Here is an 8,660-nt window from a genome sequence, read left to right on the forward strand (position 1 = left end):
AGTGGGAATATTTCCATCTCCTATATCACTTATTGGTATAAAATATTTGCTCTCCTGGTAAGTAGCTCTCATATCAAAGGATCAGGCTTCTTTTACTATCTGGATGTCCCTAATGAAACACACAAATAGCTGCTGTTTTGGCCATGGTGCTCTTAAGACAGACCTTGGTAAGAACAGTTAATGTTTACATGACAGCAGTCCATTGGCTGAAGTCTCAGAAAAGACAGAGGATCAGTCTTGGTGAGCTCAGATACATCCTACAGAGGGACAGATGCACGGATACAACTCTACCCAGCCCTGGAGAGTCTAGAAAAACAATATCCCGTGGAGGGGCCAACAGAAGTGATAATTGCCCTGGGGCTGCATGGCACAGAGGTAGCACAGAACTGAGCTCTCCTCTTCTGTGGCCAGGCCTGGCATTGCTACAGGTATGTGAATTTCTTTGGTGGATAAGTCAGTCTAAGTGTTGGTGTCATGGGTAAGCAGTAGGAGAATCTGCCCTTTTGTGCAGCTTTTAGCTACACAGGCTAAAAGGAAAGCCACCAGGAAGTAAGGAAAATTGCCTCAGGCTTTCCTGATTTGGAACACATCTGCTTACTCCCACCTATAGTAAGATGTGCTTCCATGGCTGTTTAAGCTGTTGATTTATTTTCTAGGTATAAAAATGTGAAGAAATGTAATTGAAAAGCCTAATAACTCTCAAATGCTTTCAGTATGCCAGAGTTTAAAACGGGGAGATTGTCTTTCTGTGTGACTGATTTCTGAGAGTTGCTAACAGAGACTGCAGTAAGAGAAGTGGTGAGAGCATTCTTCCCGCACTACTATGTACTTTCTTCTTACCAGAGGTAAAAGGGGAGACTGAATAGGCAAAAAAGAGGGGCCAGACACAGGAAAATATAGGGAGATAAAGAACAACTGCTGGAAGAGAAATTTTCTGCTTCTGTAAGAACTTAGGAGATTGATGTGCCTTTTTTTTCCTGTCCTGCAACACTTCTCCAGCTCATCAAGGGAGCCTTGGAATGTGTGATCCTCATTATGGTTATGACTCCAAGCTGTGTAAAAGTAAAGCTCAGACCTCTCAATGTATGTGTATTATGTGTCATTTGTGAGAGGATGGTGGGATTGTCAGTATTTTCTCAGCCATTTTTTGGCTGTCTTAGCAAAGCAAGCTGAAAACTCTGTGAAGTTGGTACTTACATATAGAATGGGGAAATATAAACCAAGGGATGAACCCACGAACTTGTCAATTACAAGTGGAGTATTGTAGAGGATTTTGTAGACAGTTAGCTAGCTGACAAAGATCATGCTGGAATAATACCGTTAGTTAAGCAAGAAGGAGACGAGGATAGGAGTCAGAAATCAGTGTCTAAAAGCGGCAAGGTCACTGTGCCCTTGCCGAAACTTGAGGTTGTGGGAGAGGTTCGTTAACTAGCAAGAATGAAGGAATGATAGGAGAAACCATAACAAGCTGAGCACAAGAATGTAAACGTAGACGTAGTTGACTGATAAATGACTAACCAATGATGAGCTCAATTTTTGCAATATGCATTAGCCTTATTAACACTGCTATAAATGTGTGTGCCTATTCAATAAACTTTTGAGACTTGTTGTTCATCATCTGGTGTGCAAGTCTTCCTTCTCCATCAGAGTATACTTTGTTACCTGCTGGTAAAAATGCCAATCTGACTTGAAATAGAGACTACTTTGTCTTGCCCTGTTTTAAAGAAGTGTTTCTGATTTTTGGTGTTATTTTCTCTACTTACTTTCCACCTCGTCCTTTCTTTTCTCTTGAAATGCAAATGAAATATCAGCAGAGGCCTTGGCAATTGCTTTTATCTGAAATTGTATATTGCCCTTAGATTGCCAAGGTTATGGAGGAATTTATTATTATCCAAAAGGTCTCCACAGGTAAGTGTGTTTTCCTCCTCCACTAGGAGGGCATGGTGACAGTAAAAAAGAACATGTTCTTATGACAACAACATGAGTGGGAAGCTGACAAAACAGCTTATCTTTCACAATCAAGGATCTTGCACTCGTGTTACTCCTCCTCTTTACTTATCTTTCACTGCTCTTGCAGGAACCAGGTTTCTAAACTATTAGAGTGTAGGAATGTGCCCCCTGTTGACGGAGTGAATAAATTATCCTTTGTCTCCTTAAAAAGGAAAAAAGCCCAGAAGTTTCTCTCCTCAATTTGGTAAAAGGACGCCTCATAGGACCTTGGGGACTTCCCCTCAATCCTAAAGATACCCAATTGGACAGAAGCCAAAAGGTCCCACTTAAGCAATTCACTAGAAAAAGAAGACAGCAAAGGAAGTAATTGCTTTTGCGGGGTGTTTTTACCAGGAGCAAGAGCCTCTTGCCCCTGGCTTCATTTTTCTCTGTAAAAAGCTTTGTTATTTTGCCTTTTATTAAAACTTTTCTGTTTCCAACACTACCTCAGAAGCCATCCTGCTGATTTTATGCCATCTGAGGTAGCTGGGCTATCTTGGGTGTGATGTTTCTCTGAGCGCTCATAAGACCTGGCTCAAGGAGATATTATATCATTAGAGCTCCTCTTTTTTACCATGTACCTTTGCGGGATCAAATGCAGCATGGTCTCATGCTCATTTGTGACAAATGATAGGCTAAAATGGAAGCAAGTGGAGTATTTGGGTGGACCAGGCAATTAATGCCTAAAACAAAACCAATCAAAGAAAAAAACCAAAAAGCCCCCAAACCCTGTCAGTGTAAGTAATGTTTTTGCTTGTTATATTTTTTAATGTATTTATTATCTGATAGCTATGCAAACAACATAGACAGGATGTATCATCATCTTGGACAAGCCTGTGAATGCTGCCTTTCTCCAGAGCACAAATTTCCTCTATTGTTTACCATTATATTTGCCCTTAACCAAGGAGCCTTGTTCTTTTAATGGACTGGTTGACCTAATCTCCAAATTAAATATGATACAGCTAATAAGTGCAGGGAAGACCTACAATCTATGTAGCCTTGCTTTTTAATTCGGTGCTGCTGGCTGGTACCTATGTATGAAGCATGTGAGGGATGCTTACTGTTGCTGTGGCACTAATACATCAGGAAACTGAAACAAACCACAGTGGTCCAGGGTGTATTCATACTAAACTTCAGCTGCCCAAGGAAATGAGCCATGAGTTGAAAATAAATGTAGGTTGGAATAAGTGAATAACTCCCTCCTGCAATGTGGGTGGGGCAGAGAACAAAAATAGCTGCTGCTTCTAGTTCTTGAAGATATCACTGTTTTAACAGCTGTGTGGATGGAAAACCAGATATATTTTAAAAGTTCTCCTTTAGTGAAACTTGGGCAGTGTGCTCATTTTTATAATGATCTTTCCCTGTAACATACCTGTGAAACTGATTGGTGTAGCTCAAATCCTTTATTCCCTTGGCTCCAAATGTCTTTTTCTACTGCTGTTTTACAATTGGGAACGTTTAAATGCTCATCTCTTGACTTTTCCTGTCTGTCTGACTGTTCATGGCTGAGCATTAGAAGAGATATGTAACGGGGGCCATCTGGTGGTGTCCAGTCATTGGCAGCAAACTGCCTCAGACACCCTGCTCTCCCATTTCCAGGAAACCATGAAAACATAGAAATAACGTTGCATAATCTGAACACTGCATTTTTGAACATTGATCATAGATTACTACCCGCAAAACTTGTGCTTGCTTGAAGTTTCAGCAGCCTTTGCTGTGTGTGGTTTCTACAAACCAAAACCAGAACTGCTCCTGTCCTTTAGTTAATTCAAAATCAGGTAGGGGTCTAACCGCTGAGCTTTTTTTTTTTTTTTAATATATTTTAACACTCTGTAGAGGTGACAAATCTGGGATGTTCCTGGAGGCAGTACAACATTTGCATTTGCTGGGATGAATTTCTTCAGTACCTTGATGCTGTTTGATCTTGATCTGGGGCTGAGAATACTTTCAGAATAAGATTTCAGGATAATTAAGATGTTTGGAACTTGTTTTCTACCACTACGCATTTCCTTGAGCGGTAGTGAGAACTACAAACTGTTAGTGCCAAATTTAATAACACAGTGTTTCACTCAAACTCTTCCACGTGCAGCTTGCTGTGAATAAAACCAAGAAAAAGCAGCCTGGGCAGCTCCTCGCTCTAAGGAACAAATTTTGGTTTACATGTGCAGTCTGAGGCCTTGTTGCCACAATATTTTCTGAAAAATCCTTTTGCCAGGATTTTCTCCTGAGAAGCTGAGGAGCCTCAGGAAAGAAACGTAAACAATAACTGTCTGCTCCTGTGGAATGCAACAGGTGCATCTTCCATTGGTCCATGTGGATTGTTTTCACTTAATAACCAATCATAGCCACCTGTGTCGAGGCTGTGAGCAGTCACAAGGTTTTGTTATTCATTCCATTCCTGTCCTTTCCAGCTTTCTGAAGGATCTTTTCTCTCTATTCTTTTTAGCATAGTTTTAGGATATAATTTTAATATAATATATATCATAATATAATAAATCAGCCTTCTAAAACATGGAGTCAAAATTCTCATCTCTTCCCTCATCCTGGCACCCTCAAACACAACCATAAGGCCTGATTTCAAGCATGCCAATGGAGGCTGGTCACATGTCACAGATGAGACTTCTGGGGTTTATGGCCTCTTTGTGGGATTTGCTTTTGGAAATGCTTCTTCTGAGGTGTTGTTCAGACTCTTTTGAGCAGGTTTAACAGCTGTGGCACAGATTGTGGAGATGACCTGTGAGGAGTTCACGGGTTCATTTGGTGTTTGAAAAGGAGGCTTGGAAGTTAGTGGACATCCAGCATACAGAGGTCTTCCTAGTTCTTTGTTTCTTTACTGTTTCATTGCACAGACAGGCAGCACCTTAGCTCTGTAGCCATATCTCCTCTCCCTTCCTCCTCTAGTTATTATTCTATTTAAGGATGGCTCCTCAATTAGTGTACCAGACTCCTCTGTGAGCAGAGTTCATTGTGATCAGTTGTCATCAAGGCTCATGTTTAGTACATCCAATCAATGCTATTCTATATAATGGCTGTGGTATTGACTGATTTCTAATTTAACAGTATGTTGAGCCCTGTTGAACTCTTTTAATATGATAATTGCTTTACTAATCAGTAGTCATGATTTGTGTGCGGTTGTGGATTATTTATATCAGTTGATGTCCCCTAGTATTTCTATTTGACAGTATGAAAGATGTGTGTGATGAAAGACGTGTAATATCTAAACTGTGGCCATTAATCAGAGTAATATTGGGAAAAGTACTATATCCTTGCATATGAAACTTTTAAAAAGTAGGTTATTAAATAATTTGAAAAGGCATATATCATTTTATAAGGGACAGTTATTAATAATGATCTTTTAAGTTTATACCGACATCTGTTAAACAGCCTTTTTTGTAAGCATTCATTAGTTCATACATTAAATACTGTATTTATCAATTATATAATAGATTTTTTATCCTAAAATTCTCATCGTATGTGGCTATGGACAGCCTCCTTTTCTCATATAATTTATGACTTTTAATAAGATGTATGTACATACATTCAATGAAATAACTGACGTTTGTTACACTTCAAATAGCCACTCTGTCCAGTGTTTTATTAATATAATTTTCTGAAATCCGCCTACAAGGGATTAGAAAGATAGAGTTCAATATAGAAATTACATTCTTGTTAGATTTGAGCTGAGGCTGATTTTTATCCAAATGCTGTCTTAAGACATTTGGGCTTTTAAGTTATTCTTTGTATGTTGCAGTGTCTGTGTGACACAAGGAACCGGTGGATGCATCGAGCTCAAGGATTATACTGTGCAGCAGCACCAGGAAGTGGCACCCCTGTGTGTGTGTCTGAGCTGCCATGAGAACTACAGCTTTATTAATGCTCCTTTGGGAAGTGCAAGCTTTAATATCACTCAAGAAAAAAAAGGAAAACTGAACAAGAAAAGAAACAAACCAAGATGTAAAGATAAATTAATTTAGTGGCTATCAGCATGTTTTGTCCTTCCTTAAAATCCTGGTGTGAATGGAAAAAAGTTTCTTTTAAACTGATTTTATTGCCCTGGAAGTTTCGGTCATTAAGGCGATCATGGAGTTCTGTAATAATACTTCAATGTTTTTTCATTCACTGTTTCCTCTCTCCCAATGCAGTAGAAATCCAGGCTGCCAGGTCGTGGTCAACAGCCATCAAGGTACCATCCTTGCGGCCTGCTCCTTGTATTGGTGTCACAAATTCTAGCACGTCTGCTGGGTCGGTTGGTTTTAACTGAATTGGATTGATTAATTCCTAGAAGCCTAAATTTCTAAACTCTGGAAATTAAATTGTTTGAGGTGGGGCACGCCTGGGTGCTGTGTTCATGAAGCGCACAATGCTTGTAAGCCCTTGCTGTTGCTGGAGACAGCACACAAGGCTGCAGCTCCATCAGTGCACATTGCCAGGCTCAAAGGCTGTGTGGAAGCCAAACTACTTCTATTTATTTTCAGTGTAATAAGAATTGGAAGTCCATGACAGCAGACAGTAAAATTCCACTTAGGCTACAAAGTGAAGCTGAAAACATGACTCCTTGTATAAAAGGTATCAAGTTTTACAACGAGTTATAGCAAATACAGTGGTAGAGAGAAAGCATGCCCTGCCTGCAGCCAGAAGACAGACGAGAGACTGCAGAATTCCCCCGAGTGGTTTGCTGGCTACCTGCCATTCCTCAACAGCACAAGATAAAAACAAGCACTGGGATAACCACCCTGACCCTACTTACTTGCAATAAAACACTGATGTTTACATGAGATGAAACTGTTTGATATTCTGAAGCTGCCCAGCTCCAGTGACAAGAGACAAATGAAATGTTATTTTTTGTTAGATCTGACCTACCAGAAGCCAGTAACACATGCAATAACTTAGCAAAGGGAGACTGTCTCATGAGATACAGGCTTTCTTCCCAGGTTGGTTAACAAGATTTCCCCCATCCTGGAAACCAAGTTTGTAGCAATGTTCCATACCACCAAAACTTGAGAGGGGCTGATAATTAGGGGGGATAAAATAAGTGTGGCCAAACAAAAAAAAAACAAAACAACAAAAAATTTAGAAAAGTGTTGTGGTAAGACTGATCCTTTTCCTCTATCTTTGATTCAATCCAAGCCTCATTAAAAGCATATGTTACTTCACAGAGTCATTTTTATTTGGACAATAATCATACTTTTGCTACAGACAAAAAATACACTATTGCTAGTATTAACAGGACAAAAATTAAAAATCTCAGAAACTTCTCACAAAGTTAAAGGAAAAAACCCAAAAATTTTTGCATCCATTTGGTGCACCTGATTTAGGTAAATTTGAAGCGTATCACTTCAACCACAACTTCTCTGGTATGCACTATATTTGGTGAAATAAATTGAAAAATAAGGATACATGAAAATATTTTCTTCCAAGTAAAGCAACACTGGTATATTCTCTTGGGATGTTTCTTTTTGAAAAATACTCCATTAGCAACATGACTAACTGTAGCCTTTCTACATGAAATAGGCCTTGAAAAAATTAAAGCATGGAAAATTTTTAAAACTGACACTTCTTCTGTATCTTCAATGTGTATCATACTGTCTTACCCATACTGAAAGCCTTAGTGCTTGAACAACAACAACAAAAAAAATCCTCCTCTCTTAGGAAAACAGGCTCATTGCAAATGTGAGGCAGAGAAATTTTTTGCCCTCACAGATTACAGTGCAAACAAATAAAATGTAATGATGTAATCAATTTGAAACTAAATTGTCAGTAGATAAGTGATCAGCAGTTTATAACAGTGTTACTTTAAAAGGCAAAGGCCACTCAGTAAAGACAGCAAGTATGTTTGTTGGTTTTTTAAAATAAGTCAACAGTTTTTGCAGTTAACAGCCAACTATTCTTCAATGGGAGCGCAAGATCTGTGCAAAGGCACAGTCATGACAGGACTTTGGTAGCAGCTCTGTCACCAGGAGGCTTTTGGATGAGCAGGCATGTTTCCTTCCTGCTGTCCCAGGCAGAGAAGGTGGTTTTTCAAGCAACTCAATAACAGAATTGATTTTTTTTCCTTCCCATTTAACATTAATGGTTTTGTGAATTATTCATGCGAGCATGGAGGGGAAGCCTGGATGCAATAAATGAAGAGTATGTGTTTATGTGTGAGTCTTGCCTCTGTCTTGGTCTGTTTAGCTTACACAGGATGGCTGCCTGTGCCTAAAACTGCCTCCTTTCATGATACGTTTTCACAGTGTTTTTCCTCACTGTTACATAGTGAGAGCAGGTCTCAACCCAGCCACCTTTCCCTGCTCTTAAAACACAAATGTTGGTAGAGACTGCTCCCTTCCTACTCTTTGTTTATGGACCCTGAGGACAGTGCCAGCAGGTCCAATAGCCAGGCTATTGCAGAAAAAAAAAGCAATGCCTTAATTCCATGTGATGAATATTACAAGGAAAGGTCTCCAGAATCTTCTTCTGTTTCTCCAGATACGCTGATGGATTCCAGTTCTGAGACTCAGGAATTTGCCACATGCCATAAAATTTCACATACGGTGTGCCATTTCACTAAAGTAGAGGTTAACAAGCACATAGACTAAGTCAAATTATTTTCAGTTTTCAAGGTTTGTTTTCTCAACAAACCCACAAGGCAACACTTGCACAGGATTATCTGTATTGCAATTCCTGCTTCA

Source organism: Pyrgilauda ruficollis, unplaced genomic scaffold (assembly GCF_017590135.1).
Source record: "Pyrgilauda ruficollis isolate IOZ18807 unplaced genomic scaffold, ASM1759013v1 scaffold114, whole genome shotgun sequence".
NCBI lineage: Eukaryota > Metazoa > Chordata > Aves > Passeriformes > Passeridae > Pyrgilauda > Pyrgilauda ruficollis.